This window comes from Ascaphus truei, chromosome 4, assembly GCF_040206685.1.
Source record: "Ascaphus truei isolate aAscTru1 chromosome 4, aAscTru1.hap1, whole genome shotgun sequence".
Lineage (NCBI taxonomy): Eukaryota > Metazoa > Chordata > Amphibia > Anura > Ascaphidae > Ascaphus > Ascaphus truei.
The window spans coordinates 168,721,086-168,737,544 of record NC_134486.1 but is presented as its reverse complement, the minus strand read 5'-3'; positions in this window follow the sequence as shown (position 1 = coordinate 168,737,544).

Here is a 16,459-nt window from a genome sequence, read left to right as displayed (position 1 = left end):
CTCTGAAAATGAACGTGCGCGTCTTTCACTCTTCCCGAGGGACTTAGAAGAATTTTGTGATATTTTTTATTAAAATGGTGTATAAGGGTATATATATAAATATATTTTATGCACTGTATATGAGCTGGCGATTTCTAAGTCTGTGGTTCCAAGAGGGGGTAACCAGGCTCACTAATTAAGGTCAAGCCACTTGGCTGCCAGAATGCCCTGCTTCAGCACAGACCAGAAAGGCATTGTGATAAGCGTATCCCCGGTATAGTCAGGGGTTAATGGGAGTCCCCCCCGTCCCCCCAGTATACGCCCAGAACCATGGACCCGGTACTTGTGGTTCGGACTGTCTCCAACCAGCCATAATGTTGTGAGAGTGAAATTATGTCTAAGTCCAGCTTTGGTACATTAGAAGCAACTCTGAAACTTAACCTAAGCGTTTTTCGAAGCTACTTTTTGGCTAACTTCTTATAGGAAGGTCTAGGAGCTCTGAAAATTAACGTGCGCGTCTTTCACTCTTCCCAAGGGACTTAGAAGAATTTTGTGATATTTTTTATTAAAATGGTGTATAAGGGTATATATATATAAATATATTTTATGCACTGTATATGAGCTGGCGATTTCTAAGTCTGTGGTTCCGAGAGGGGGTAACCAGGCTCACTAATAAAGGTCAAGCCACTTGGCTGCCAGAATGCCCTGCTTCAGCACAGACCAGAAAGGCATTGTGATAAGCGTATCCCCGGTATAGTCAGGGGTTAATGGGAGTCGTCCCCGTCCCCCCAGTATACGCCCAGAACCATGGACCCGGTACTTGTGGTTCGGACTGTCTCCAACCAGCCATAATGTTGTGAGAGTGAAATTATGTCTAAGTCCAGCTTTGGTACATTAGAAGCAACTCTGAAACTTCACCTAAGCGTTTTTCGAAGCTACTTTTTGGCTAACTTCTTATGGGAAGGTCTAGGAGCTCTGAAAATGAACGTGCGCATCTTTCACTCTTCCCGAGGGAATTAGAAGAATTTTGTGATATTTTTTATTAAAATGGTGTATAAGGGTATATATATAAATATATTTCATGCACTGTATATGAGCTGGCGATTTCTAAGTCTGTGGTTCCGAGAGGGGGTAACCAGGCTCACTAATTAAGGTCAAGCCACTTGGCTGCCAGAATGCCCTGCTTCAGCACAGACCAGAAAGGCATTGTGATAAGCGTATCCCCGGTATAGTCAGGGGTTAATGGGAGTCCCCCCCGTCCCCCCAGTATACGCCCAGAACCATGGACCCGGTACTTGTGGTTCGGACTGTCTCCAACCAGCCATAATGTTGTGAGAGTGAAATTATGTCTAAGTCCAGCTTTGGTACATTAGAAGCAACTCTGAAACTTAACCTAAGCGTTTTTCGAAGCTACTTTTTGGCTAACTTCTTATAGGAAGGTCTAGGAGCTCTGAAAATTAACGTGCGCGTCTTTCACTCTTCCCAAGGGACTTAGAAGAATTTTGTGATATTTTTTATTAAAATGGTGTATAAGGGTATATATATATAAATATATTTTATGCACTGTATATGAGCTGGCGATTTCTAAGTCTGTGGTTCCGAGAGGGGGTAACCAGGCTCACTAATAAAGGTCAAGCCACTTGGCTGCCAGAATGCCCTGCTTCAGCACAGACCAGAAAGGCATTGTGATAAGCGTATCCCCGGTATAGTCAGGGGTTAATGGGAGTCGTCCCCGTCCCCCCAGTATACGCCCAGAACCATGGACCCGGTACTTGTGGTTCGGACTGTCTCCAACCAGCCATAATGTTGTGAGAGTGAAATTATGTCTAAGTCCAGCTTTGGTACATTAGAAGCAACTCTGAAACTTCACCTAAGCGTTTTTCGAAGCTACTTTTTGGCTAACTTCTTATGGGAAGGTCTAGGAGCTCTGAAAATGAACGTGCGCATCTTTCACTCTTCCCGAGGGAATTAGAAGAATTTTGTGATATTTTTTATTAAAATGGTGTATAAGGGTATATATATAAATATATTTTATGCACTGTATATGAGCTGGCGATTTCTAAGTCTGTGGTTCCGAGAGGGGGTAACCAGGCTCACTAATTAAGGTCAAGCCACTTGGCTGCCAGAATGCCCTGCTTCAGCACAGACCAGAAAGGCATTGTGATAAGCGTATCCCCGGTATAGTCAGGGGTTAATGGGAGTCCCCCCCGTCCCCCCAGTATACGCCCAGTACCATGGACCCGGTACTTGTGGTTCGGACTGTCTCCAACCAGCCATAATGTTGTGAGAGTGAAATTATGTCTAAGTCCAGCTTTGGTACATTAGAAGCAACTCTGAAACTTAACCTAAGCGTTTTTCGAAGCTACTTTTTGGCTAACTTCTTATAGGAAGGTCTAGGAGCTCTGAAAATGAACGTGCGCGTCTTTCACTCTTCCCGAGGGACTTAGAAGAATTTTGTGATATTTTTTATTAAAATGGTGTATAAGGGTATATATATAAATATATTTTATGCACTGTATATGAGCTGGCGATTTCTAAGTCTGTTGTTCCGAGAGGGGGTAACCAGGCTCACTAATAAAGGTCAAGCCACTTGGCTGCCAGAATGCCCTGCTTCAGCACAGACCAGAAAGGCATTGTGATAAGCGTATCCCCGGTATAGTCAGGGGTTAATGGGAGTCGTCCCCGTCCCCCCAGTATACGCCCAGAACCATGGACCCGGTACTTGTGGTTCGGACTGTCTCCAACCAGCCATAATGTTGTGAGAGTGAAATTATGTCTAAGTCCAGCTTTGGTACATTAGAAGCAACTCTGAAACTTCACCTAAGCGTTTTTCGAAGCTACTTTTTGGCTAACTTCTTATTAGAAGGTCTAGGAGCTCTGAAAATGAACGTGCGCGTCTTTCACTCTTCCCGAGGTACTTAGAAGAATTTTGTGATATTTTTTATTAAAATGGTGTATAAGGGTATATATATAAATATATTTTATGCACTGTATATGAGCTGGCGATTTCTAAGTCTGTGGTTCCGAGAGGGGGTAACCAGGCTCACTAATTAAGGTCAAGCCACTTGGCTGCCAGAATGCCCTGCTTTAGCACAGACCAGAAAGGCATTGTGATAAGCGTATCCACGGTATAGTCAGGGGTTAATGGGAGTCCCCCCCGTCCCCCCAGTATACGCCCAGAACCATGGACCCGGTACTTGTGGTTCGGACTGTCTCCAACCAGCCATAATGTTGTGAGAGTGAAATTATGTCTAAGTCCAGCTTTGGTACATTAGAAGCAACTCTGAAACTTAACCTAAGCGTTTTTCGAAGCTACTTTTTGGCTAACTTCTTATAGGAAGGTCTAGGAGCTCTGAAAATGAACGTGCGCGTCTTTCACTCTTCCCGAGGGACTTAGAAGAATTTTGTGATATTTTTTATTAAAATGGTGTATAAGGGTATATATATAAATATATTTTATGCACTGTATATGAGCTGGCGATTTCTAAGTCTGTTGTTCCGAGAGGGGGTAACCAGGCTCACTAATAAAGGTCAAGCCACTTGGCTGCCAGAATGCCCTGCTTCAGCACAGACCAGAAAGGCATTGTGATAAGCGTATCCCCGGTATAGTCAGGGGTTAATGGGAGTCGTCCCCGTCCCCCCAGTATACGCCCAGAACCATGGACCCGGTACTTGTGGTTCGGACTGTCTCCAACCAGCCATAATGTTGTGAGAGTGAAATTATGTCTAAGTCCAGCTTTGGTACATTAGAAGCAACTCTGAAACTTAACCTAAGCGTTTTTCGAAGCTACTTTTTGGCTAACTTCTTATAGGAAGGTCTAGGAGCTCTGAAAATTAACGTGCGCGTCTTTCACTCTTCCCAAGGGACTTAGAAGAATTTTGTGATATTTTTTATTAAAATGGTGTATAAGGGTATATATATATAAATATATTTTATGCACTGTATATGAGCTGGCGATTTCTAAGTCTGTGGTTCCGAGAGGGGGTAACCAGGCTCACTAATAAAGGTCAAGCCACTTGGCTGCCAGAATGCCCTGCTTCAGCACAGACCAGAAAGGCATTGTGATAAGCGTATCCCCGGTATAGTCAGGGGTTAATGGGAGTCGTCCCCGTCCCCCCAGTATACGCCCAGAACCATGGACCCGGTACTTGTGGTTCGGACTGTCTCCAACCAGCCATAATGTTGTGAGAGTGAAATTATGTCTAAGTCCAGCTTTGGTACATTAGAAGCAACTCTGAAACTTCACCTAAGCGTTTTTCGAAGCTACTTTTTGGCTAACTTCTTATGGGAAGGTCTAGGAGCTCTGAAAATGAACGTGCGCATCTTTCACTCTTCCCGAGGGAATTAGAAGAATTTTGTGATATTTTTTATTAAAATGGTGTATAAGGGTATATATATAAATATATTTCATGCACTGTATATGAGCTGGCGATTTCTAAGTCTGTGGTTCCGAGAGGGGGTAACCAGGCTCACTAATTAAGGTCAAGCCACTTGGCTGCCAGAATGCCCTGCTTCAGCACAGACCAGAAAGGCATTGTGATAAGCGTATCCCCGGTATAGTCAGGGGTTAATGGGAGTCCCCCCCGTCCCCCCAGTATACGCCCAGAACCATGGACCCGGTACTTGTGGTTCGGACTGTCTCCAACCAGCCATAATGTTGTGAGAGTGAAATTATGTCTAAGTCCAGCTTTGGTACATTAGAAGCAACTCTGAAACTTAACCTAAGCGTTTTTCGAAGCTACTTTTTGGCTAACTTCTTATAGGAAGGTCTAGGAGCTCTGAAAATTAACCTGCGCGTCTTTCACTCTTCCCAAGGGACTTAGAAGAATTTTGTGATATTTTTTATTAAAATGGTGTATAAGGGTATATATATATAAATATATTTTATGCACTGTATATGAGCTGGCGATTTCTAAGTCTGTGGTTCCGAGAGGGGGTAACCAGGCTCACTAATAAAGGTCAAGCCACTTGGCTGCCAGAATGCCCTGCTTCAGCACAGACCAGAAAGGCATTGTGATAAGCGTATCCCCGGTATAGTCAGGGGTTAATGGGAGTCGTCCCCGTCCCCCCAGTATACGCCCAGAACCATGGACCCGGTACTTGTGGTTCGGACTGTCTCCAACCAGCCATAATGTTGTGAGAGTGAAATTATGTCTAAGTCCAGCTTTGGTACATTAGAAGCAACTCTGAAACTTCACCTAAGCGTTTTTCGAAGCTACTTTTTGGCTAACTTCTTATGGGAAGGTCTAGGAGCTCTGAAAATGAACGTGCGCATCTTTCACTCTTCCCGAGGGAATTAGAAGAATTTTGTGATATTTTTTATTAAAATGGTGTATAAGGGTATATATATAAATATATTTTATGCACTGTATATGAGCTGGCGATTTCTAAGTCTGTGGTTCCGAGAGGGGGTAACCAGGCTCACTAATTAAGGTCAAGCCACTTGGCTGCCAGAATGCCCTGCTTCAGCACAGACCAGAAAGGCATTGTGATAAGCGTATCCCCGGTATAGTCAGGGGTTAATGGGAGTCCCCCCCGTCCCCCCAGTATACGCCCAGTACCATGGACCCGGTACTTGTGGTTCGGACTGTCTCCAACCAGCCATAATGTTGTGAGAGTGAAATTATGTCTAAGTCCAGCTTTGGTACATTAGAAGCAACTCTGAAACTTAACCTAAGCGTTTTTCGAAGCTACTTTTTGGCTAACTTCTTATAGGAAGGTCTAGGAGCTCTGAAAATGAACGTGCGCGTCTTTCACTCTTCCCGAGGGACTTAGAAGAATTTTGTGATATTTTTTATTAAAATGGTGTATAAGGGTATATATATAAATATATTTTATGCACTGTATATGAGCTGGCGATTTCTAAGTCTGTTGTTCCGAGAGGGGGTAACCAGGCTCACTAATAAAGGTCAAGCCACTTGGCTGCCAGAATGCCCTGCTTCAGCACAGACCAGAAAGGCATTGTGATAAGCGTATCCCCGGTATAGTCAGGGGTTAATGGGAGTCGTCCCCGTCCCCCCAGTATACGCCCAGAACCATGGACCCGGTACTTGTGGTTCGGACTGTCTCCAACCAGCCATAATGTTGTGAGAGTGAAATTATGTCTAAGTCCAGCTTTGGTACATTAGAAGCAACTCTGAAACTTCACCTAAGCGTTTTTCGAAGCTACTTTTTGGCTAACTTCTTATTAGAAGGTCTAGGAGCTCTGAAAATGAACGTGCGCGTCTTTCACTCTTCCCGAGGTACTTAGAAGAATTTTGTGATATTTTTTATTAAAATGGTGTATAAGGGTATATATATAAATATATTTTATGCACTGTATATGAGCTGGCGATTTCTAAGTCTGTGGTTCCGAGAGGGGGTAACCAGGCTCACTAATTAAGGTCAAGCCACTTGGCTGCCAGAATGCCCTGCTTCAGCACAGACCAGAAAGGCATTGTGATAAGCGTATCCCCGGTATAGTCAGGGGTTAATGGGAGTCGTCCCCGTCCCCCCAGTATACGCCCAGAACCATGGACCTGGTACTTGTGGTTCGGACTGTCTCCAACCAGCCATAATGTTGTGAGAGTGAAATTATGTCTAAGTCCAGCTTTGGTACATTAGAAGCAACTCTGAAACTTCACCTAAGCGTTTTTCGAAGCTACTTTTTGGCTAACTTCTTATGGGAAGGTCTAGGAGCTCTGAAAATGAACGTGCGCGTCTTTCACTCTTCCCGAGGGACTTAGAAGAATTTTGTGATATTTTTTATTAAAATGGTGTATAAGGGTATATATATAAATATATTTTATGCACTGTATATGAGCTGGCGATTTCTAAGTCTGTGGTTCCGAGAGGGGGTAACCAGGCTCACTAATTAAGGTCAAGCCACTTGGCTGCCAGAATGCCCTGCTTCAGCACAGACCAGAAAGGCATTGTGATAAGCGTATCCCCGGTATAGTCAGGGGTAAATGGCAGTCGTCCCCGTCCCCCCAGTATACGCCCAGAACCATGGACCCGGTACTTGTGGTTCGGACTGTCTCCAACCAGCCATAATGTTGTGAGAGTGAAATTATGTCTAAGTCCAGCTTTGGTACATTAGAAGCAACTCTGAAACTTAACCTAAGCGTTTTTCGAAGCTACTTTTTGGCTAACTTCTTATAGGAAGGTCTAGGAGCTCTGAAAATGAACGTGCGCGTCTTTCACTCTTCCCGAGGGACTTAGAAGAATTTTGTGATATTTTTTATTAAAATGGTGTATAAGGGTATATATATAAATATATTTTATGCACTGTATATGAGCTGGCGATTTCTAAGTCTGTTGTTCCGAGAGGGGGTAACCAGGCTCACTAATAAAGGTCAAGCCACTTGGCTGCCAGAATGCCCTGCTTCAGCACAGACCAGAAAGGCATTGTGATAAGCGTATCCCCGGTATAGTCAGGGGTTAATGGGAGTCGTCCCCGTCCCCCCAGTATACGCCCAGAACCATGGACCCGGTACTTGTGGTTCGGACTGTCTCCAACCAGCCATAATGTTGTGAGAGTGAAATTATGTCTAAGTCCAGCTTTGGTACATTAGAAGCAACTCTGAAACTTCACCTAAGCGTTTTTCGAAGCTACTTTTTGGCTAACTTCTTATTAGAAGGTCTAGGAGCTCTGAAAATGAACGTGCGCGCCTTTCACTCTTCCCGAGGTACTTAGAAGAATGTTGTGATATTTTTTATTAAAATGGTGTATAAGGGTATATATATAAATATATTTTATGCACTGTATATGAGCTGGCGATTTCTAAGTCTGTGGTTCCGAGAGGGGGTAACCAGGCTCACTAATTAAGGTCAAGCCACTTGGCTGCCAGAATGCCCTGCTTCAGCACAGACCAGAAAGGCATTGTGATGAGCGTATCCACGGTATAGTCAGGGGTTAATGGGAGTCCCCCCCGTCCCCCCAGTATACGCCCAGAACCATGGACCCGGTACTTGTGGTTCGGACTGTCTCCAACCAGCCATAATGTTGTGAGAGTGAAATTATGTCTAAGTCCAGCTTTGGTACATTAGAAGCAACTCTGAAACTTCACCTAAGCGTTTTTCGAAGCTACTTTTTGGCTAACTTCTTATGGGAAGGTCTAGGAGCTCTGAAAATGAACGTGCGCGTCTTTCACTCTTCCCGAGGGACTTAGAAGAATTTTGTGATATTTTTTATTAAAATGGTGTATAAGGGTATATATATAAATATATTTTATGCACTGTATATGAGCTGGCGATTTCTAAGTCTGTGGTTCCGAGAGGGGGTAACCAGGCTCACTAATTAAGGTCAAGCCACTTGGCTGCCAGAATGCCCTGCTTCAGCACAGACCAGAAAGGCATTGTGATAAGCGTATCCCCGGTATAGTCAGGGGTTAATGGGAGTCCCCCCCGTCCCCCCAGTATACGCCCAGTACCATGGACCCGGTACTTGTGGTTCGGACTGTCTCCAACCAGCCATAATGTTGTGAGAGTGAAATTATGTCTAAGTCCAGCTTTGGTACATTAGAAGCAACTCTGAAACTTCACCTAAGCGTTTTTCGAAGCTACTTTTTGGCTAACTTCTTATTAGAAGGTCTAGGAGCTCTGAAAATGAACGTGCGCGTCTTTCACTCTTCCCGAGGTACTTAGAAGAATTTTGTGATATTTTTTATTAAAATGGTGTATAAGGGTATATATATAAATATATTTTATGCACTGTATATGAGCTGGCGATTTCTAAGTCTGTGGTTCCGAGAGGGGGTAACCAGGCTCACTAATTAAGGTCAAGCCACTTGGCTGCCAGAATGCCCTGCTTCAGCACAGACCAGAAAGGCATTGTGATAAGCGTATCCCCGGTATAGTCAGGGGTTAATGGGAGTCCCCCCCGTCCCCCCAGTATACGCCCAGTACCATGGACCCGGTACTTGTGGTTCGGACTGTCTCCAACCAGCCATAATGTTGTGAGAGTGAAATTATGTCTAAGTCCAGCTTTGGTACATTAGAAGCAACTCTGAAACTTCACCTAAGCGTTTTTCGAAGCTACTTTTTGGCTAACTTCTTATGGGAAGGTCTAGGAGCTCTGAAAATGAACGTGCGCGTCTTTCACTCTTCCCGAGGGACTTAGAAGAATTTTGTGATATTTTTTATTAAAATGGTGTATAAGGGTATATATATAAATATATTTTATGCACTGTATATGAGCTGGCGATTTCTAAGTCTGTGGTTCCGAGAGGGGGTAACCAGGCTCACTAATTAAGGTCAAGCCACTTGGCTGCCAGAATGCCCTGCTTCAGCACAGACCAGAAAGGCATTGTGATAAGCGTATCCCCGGTATAGTCAGGGGTAAATGGCAGTCGTCCCCGTCCCCCCAGTATACGCCCAGAACCATGGACCCGGTACTTGTGGTTCGGACTGTCTCCAACCAGCCATAATGTTGTGAGAGTGAAATTATGTCTAAGTCCAGCTTTGGTACATTAGAAGCAACTCTGAAACTTAACCTAAGCGTTTTTCGAAGCTACTTTTTGGCTAACTTCTTATAGGAAGGTCTAGGAGCTCTGAAAATGAACGTGCGCGTCTTTCACTCTTCCCGAGGGACTTAGAAGAATTTTGTGATATTTTTTATTAAAATGGTGTATAAGGGTATATATATAAATATATTTTATGCACTGTATATGAGCTGGCGATTTCTAAGTCTGTGGTTCCGAGAGGGGGTAACCAGGCTCACTAATTAAGGTCAAGCCACTTGGCTGCCAGAATGCCCTGCTTCAGCACAGACCAGAAAGGCATTGTGATAAGCGTATCCCCGGTATAGTCAGGGGTTAATGGGAGTCGTCCCCGTCCCCCCAGTATACGCCCAGAACCATGGACCCGGTACTTGTGGTTCGGACTGTCTCCAACCAGCCATAATGTTGTGAGAGTGAAATTATGTCTAAGTCCAGCTTTGGTACATTAGAAGCAACTCTGAAACTTCACCTAAGCGTTTTTCGAAGCTACTTTTTGGCTAACTTCTTATGGGAAGGTCTAGGAGCTCTGAAAATGAACGTGCGCGTCTTTCACTCTTCCCGAGGGACTTAGAAGAATTTTGTGATATTTTTTATTAAAATGGTGTATAAGGGTATATATATAAATATATTTTATGCACTGTATATGAGCTGGCGATTTCTAAGTCTGTGGTTCCGAGAGGGGGTAACCAGGCTCACTAATTAAGGTCAAGCCACTTGGCTGCCAGAATGCCCTGCTTCAGCACAGACCAGAAAGGCATTGTGATAAGCGTATCCCCGGTATAGTCAGGGGTAAATGGCAGTCGTCCCCGTCCCCCCAGTATACGCCCAGAACCATGGACCCGGTACTTGTGGTTCGGACTGTCTCCAACCAGCCATAATGTTGTGAGAGTGAAATTATGTCTAAGTCCAGCTTTGGTACATTAGAAGCAACTCTGAAACTTAACCTAAGCGTTTTTCGAAGCTACTTTTTGGCTAACTTCTTATAGGAAGGTCTAGGAGCTCTGAAAATGAACGTGCGCGTCTTTCACTCTTCCCGAGGGACTTAGAAGAATTTTGTGATATTTTTTATTAAAATGGTGTATAAGGGTATATATATAAATATATTTTATGCACTGTATATGAGCTGGCGATTTCTAAGTCTGTTGTTCCGAGAGGGGGTAACCAGGCTCACTAATAAAGGTCAAGCCACTTGGCTGCCAGAATGCCCTGCTTCAGCACAGACCAGAAAGGCATTGTGATAAGCGTATCCCCGGTATAGTCAGGGGTTAATGGGAGTCGTCCCCGTCCCCCCAGTATACGCCCAGAACCATGGACCCGGTACTTGTGGTTCGGACTGTCTCCAACCAGCCATAATGTTGTGAGAGTGAAATTATGTCTAAGTCCAGCTTTGGTACATTAGAAGCAACTCTGAAACTTCACCTAAGCGTTTTTCGAAGCTACTTTTTGGCTAACTTCTTATTAGAAGGTCTAGGAGCTCTGAAAATGAACGTGCGCGCCTTTCACTCTTCCCGAGGTACTTAGAAGAATGTTGTGATATTTTTTATTAAAATGGTGTATAAGGGTATATATATAAATATATTTTATGCACTGTATATGAGCTGGCGATTTCTAAGTCTGTGGTTCCGAGAGGGGGTAACCAGGCTCACTAATTAAGGTCAAGCCACTTGGCTGCCAGAATGCCCTGCTTCAGCACAGACCAGAAAGGCATTGTGATGAGCGTATCCACGGTATAGTCAGGGGTTAATGGGAGTCCCCCCCGTCCCCCCAGTATACGCCCAGAACCATGGACCCGGTACTTGTGGTTCGGACTGTCTCCAACCAGCCATAATGTTGTGAGAGTGAAATTATGTCTAAGTCCAGCTTTGGTACATTAGAAGCAACTCTGAAACTTCACCTAAGCGTTTTTCGAAGCTACTTTTTGGCTAACTTCTTATGGGAAGGTCTAGGAGCTCTGAAAATGAACGTGCGCGTCTTTCACTCTTCCCGAGGGACTTAGAAGAATTTTGTGATATTTTTTATTAAAATGGTGTATAAGGGTATATATATAAATATATTTTATGCACTGTATATGAGCTGGCGATTTCTAAGTCTGTGGTTCCGAGAGGGGGTAACCAGGCTCACTAATTAAGGTCAAGCCACTTGGCTGCCAGAATGCCCTGCTTCAGCACAGACCAGAAAGGCATTGTGATAAGCGTATCCCCGGTATAGTCAGGGGTTAATGGGAGTCCCCCCCGTCCCCCCAGTATACGCCCAGTACCATGGACCCGGTACTTGTGGTTCGGACTGTCTCCAACCAGCCATAATGTTGTGAGAGTGAAATTATGTCTAAGTCCAGCTTTGGTACATTAGAAGCAACTCTGAAACTTCACCTAAGCGTTTTTCGAAGCTACTTTTTGGCTAACTTCTTATTAGAAGGTCTAGGAGCTCTGAAAATGAACGTGCGCGTCTTTCACTCTTCCCGAGGTACTTAGAAGAATTTTGTGATATTTTTTATTAAAATGGTGTATAAGGGTATATATATAAATATATTTTATGCACTGTATATGAGCTGGCGATTTCTAAGTCTGTGGTTCCGAGAGGGGGTAACCAGGCTCACTAATTAAGGTCAAGCCACTTGGCTGCCAGAATGCCCTGCTTCAGCACAGACCAGAAAGGCATTGTGATAAGCGTATCCCCGGTATAGTCAGGGGTTAATGGGAGTCCCCCCCGTCCCCCCAGTATACGCCCAGTACCATGGACCCGGTACTTGTGGTTCGGACTGTCTCCAACCAGCCATAATGTTGTGAGAGTGAAATTATGTCTAAGTCCAGCTTTGGTACATTAGAAGCAACTCTGAAACTTCACCTAAGCGTTTTTCGAAGCTACTTTTTGGCTAACTTCTTATGGGAAGGTCTAGGAGCTCTGAAAATGAACGTGCGCGTCTTTCACTCTTCCCGAGGGACTTAGAAGAATTTTGTGATATTTTTTATTAAAATGGTGTATAAGGGTATATATATAAATATATTTTATGCACTGTATATGAGCTGGCGATTTCTAAGTCTGTGGTTCCGAGAGGGGGTAACCAGGCTCACTAATTAAGGTCAAGCCACTTGGCTGCCAGAATGCCCTGCTTCAGCACAGACCAGAAAGGCATTGTGATAAGCGTATCCCCGGTATAGTCAGGGGTAAATGGCAGTCGTCCCCGTCCCCCCAGTATACGCCCAGAACCATGGACCCGGTACTTGTGGTTCGGACTGTCTCCAACCAGCCATAATGTTGTGAGAGTGAAATTATGTCTAAGTCCAGCTTTGGTACATTAGAAGCAACTCTGAAACTTAACCTAAGCGTTTTTCGAAGCTACTTTTTGGCTAACTTCTTATAGGAAGGTCTAGGAGCTCTGAAAATGAACGTGCGCGTCTTTCACTCTTCCCGAGGGACTTAGAAGAATTTTGTGATATTTTTTATTAAAATGGTGTATAAGGGTATATATATAAATATATTTTATGCACTGTATATGAGCTGGCGATTTCTAAGTCTGTTGTTCCGAGAGGGGGTAACCAGGCTCACTAATAAAGGTCAAGCCACTTGGCTGCCAGAATGCCCTGCTTCAGCACAGACCAGAAAGGCATTGTGATAAGCGTATCCCCGGTATAGTCAGGGGTTAATGGGAGTCGTCCCCGTCCCCCCAGTATACGCCCAGAACCATGGACCCGGTACTTGTGGTTCGGACTGTCTCCAACCAGCCATAATGTTGTGAGAGTGAAATTATGTCTAAGTCCAGCTTTGGTACATTAGAAGCAACTCTGAAACTTCACCTAAGCGTTTTTCGAAGCTACTTTTTGGCTAACTTCTTATTAGAAGGTCTAGGAGCTCTGAAAATGAACGTGCGCGTCTTTCACTCTTCCCGAGGTACTTAGAAGAATTTTGTGATATTTTTTATTAAAATGGTGTATAAGGGTATATATATAAATATATTTTATGCACTGTATATGAGCTGGCGATTTCTAAGTCTGTGGTTCCGAGAGGGGGTAACCAGGCTCACTAATTAAGGTCAAGCCACTTGGCTGCCAGAATGCCCTGCTTCAGCACAGACCAGAAAGGCATTGTGATAAGCGTATCCACGGTATAGTCAGGGGTTAATGGGAGTCCCCCCCGTCCCCCCAGTATACGCCCAGAACCATGGACCCGGTACTTGTGGTTCGGACTGTCTCCAACCAGCCATAATGTTGTGAGAGTGAAATTATGTCTAAGTCCAGCTTTGGTACATTAGAAGCAACTCTGAAACTTCACCTAAGCGTTTTTCGAAGCTACTTTTTGGCTAACTTCTTATGGGAAGGTCTAGGAGCTCTGAAAATGAACGTGCGCGTCTTTCACTCTTCCCGAGGGACTTAGAAGAATTTTGTGATATTTTTTATTAAAATGGTGTATAAGGGTATATATATAAATATATTTTATGCACTGTATATGAGCTGGCGATTTCTAAGTCTGTGGTTCCGAGAGGGGGTAACCAGGCTCACTAATTAAGGTCAAGCCACTTGGCTGCCAGAATGCCCTGCTTCAGCACAGACCAGAAAGGCATTGTGATAAGCGTATCCCCGGTATAGTCAGGGGTAAATGGCAGTCGTCCCCGTCCCCCCAGTATACGCCCAGAACCATGGACCCGGTACTTGTGGTTCGGACTGTCTCCAACCAGCCATAATGTTGTGAGAGTGAAATTATGTCTAAGTCCAGCTTTGGTACATTAGAAGCAACTCTGAAACTTAACCTAAGCGTTTTTCGAAGCTACTTTTTGGCTAACTTCTTATAGGAAGGTCTAGGAGCTCTGAAAATGAACGTGCGCGTCTTTCACTCTTCCCGAGGGACTTAGAAGAATTTTGTGATATTTTTTATTAAAATGGTGTATAAGGGTATATATATAAATATATTTTATGCACTGTATATGAGCTGGCGATTTCTAAGTCTGTTGTTCCGAGAGGGGGTAACCAGGCTCACTAATAAAGGTCAAGCCACTTGGCTGCCAGAATGCCCTGCTTCAGCACAGACCAGAAAGGCATTGTGATAAGCGTATCCCCGGTATAGTCAGGGGTTAATGGGAGTCGTCCCCGTCCCCCCAGTATACGCCCAGAACCATGGACCCGGTACTTGTGGTTCGGACTGTCTCCAACCAGCCATAATGTTGTGAGAGTGAAATTATGTCTAAGTCCAGCTTTGGTACATTAGAAGCAACTCTGAAACTTCACCTAAGCGTTTTTCGAAGCTACTTTTTGGCTAACTTCTTATTAGAAGGTCTAGGAGCTCTGAAAATGAACGTGCGCGCCTTTCACTCTTCCCGAGGTACTTAGAAGAATGTTGTGATATTTTTTATTAAAATGGTGTATAAGGGTATATATATAAATATATTTTATGCACTGTATATGAGCTGGCGATTTCTAAGTCTGTGGTTCCGAGAGGGGGTAACCAGGCTCACTAATTAAGGTCAAGCCACTTGGCTGCCAGAATGCCCTGCTTCAGCACAGACCAGAAAGGCATTGTGATGAGCGTATCCACGGTATAGTCAGGGGTTAATGGGAGTCCCCCCCGTCCCCCCAGTATACGCCCAGAACCATGGACCCGGTACTTGTGGTTCGGACTGTCTCCAACCAGCCATAATGTTGTGAGAGTGAAATTATGTCTAAGTCCAGCTTTGGTACATTAGAAGCAACTCTGAAACTTCACCTAAGCGTTTTTCGAAGCTACTTTTTGGCTAACTTCTTATGGGAAGGTCTAGGAGCTCTGAAAATGAACGTGCGCGTCTTTCACTCTTCCCGAGGGACTTAGAAGAATTTTGTGATATTTTTTATTAAAATGGTGTATAAGGGTATATATATAAATATATTTTATGCACTGTATATGAGCTGGCGATTTCTAAGTCTGTGGTTCCGAGAGGGGGTAACCAGGCTCACGACTTAAGGTCAAGCCACTTGGCTGCCAGAATGCCCTGCTTCAGCACAGACCAGAAAGGCATTGTGATAAGCGTATCCCCGGTATAGTCAGGGGTTAATGGGAGTCCCCCCCGTCCCCCCAGTATACGCCCAGAACCATGGACCCGGTACTTGTGGTTCGGACTGTCTCCAACCAGCCATAATGTTGTGAGAGTGAAATTATGTCTAAGTCCAGCTTCGGTACATTAGAAGCAACCCTGAAACTTCACCTAAGCGTTTTTCGAAGCTACTTTTTGGCTAACTTCTTATAGGAAGGTCTAGGAGCTCTGAAAATGAACGTGCGCGTCTTTCACTCTTCCCGAGGGACTTAGAAGAATTTTGTGATATTTTTTATTAAAATGGTGTATAAGGGTATATATATAAATATATTTTATGCACTGTATATGAGCTGGCGATTTCTAAGTCTGTTGTTCCGAGAGGGGGTAACCAGGCTCACTAATAAAGGTCAAGCCACTTGGCTGCCAGAATGCCCTGCTTCAGCACAGACCAGAAAGGCATTGTGATAAGCGTATCCCCGGTATAGTCAGGGGTTAATGGGAGTCGTCCCCGTCCCCCCAGTATACGCCCAGAACCATGGACCCGGTACTTGTGGTTCGGACTGTCTCCAACCAGCCATAATGTTGTGAGAGTGAAATTATGTCTAAGTCCAGCTTTGGTACATTAGAAGCAACTCTGAAACTTCACCTAAGCGTTTTTCGAAGCTACTTTTTGGCTAACTTCTTATGGGAAGGTCTAGGAGCTCTGAAAATGAACGTGCGCATCTTTCACTCTTCCCGAGGGACTTAGAAGAATTTTGTGATATTTTTTATTAAAATGGTGTATAAGGGTATATATATAAATATATTTTATGCACTGTATATGAGCTGGCGATTTCTAAGTCTGTGGTTCCGAGAGGGGGTAACCAGGCTCACTAATTAAGGTCAAGCCACTTGGCTGCCAGAATGCCCTGCTTCAGCACAGACCAGAAAGGCATTGTGATAAGCGTATCCCCGGTATAGTCAGGGGTTAATGGGAGTCGTCCCCGTCCCCCCAGTATACGC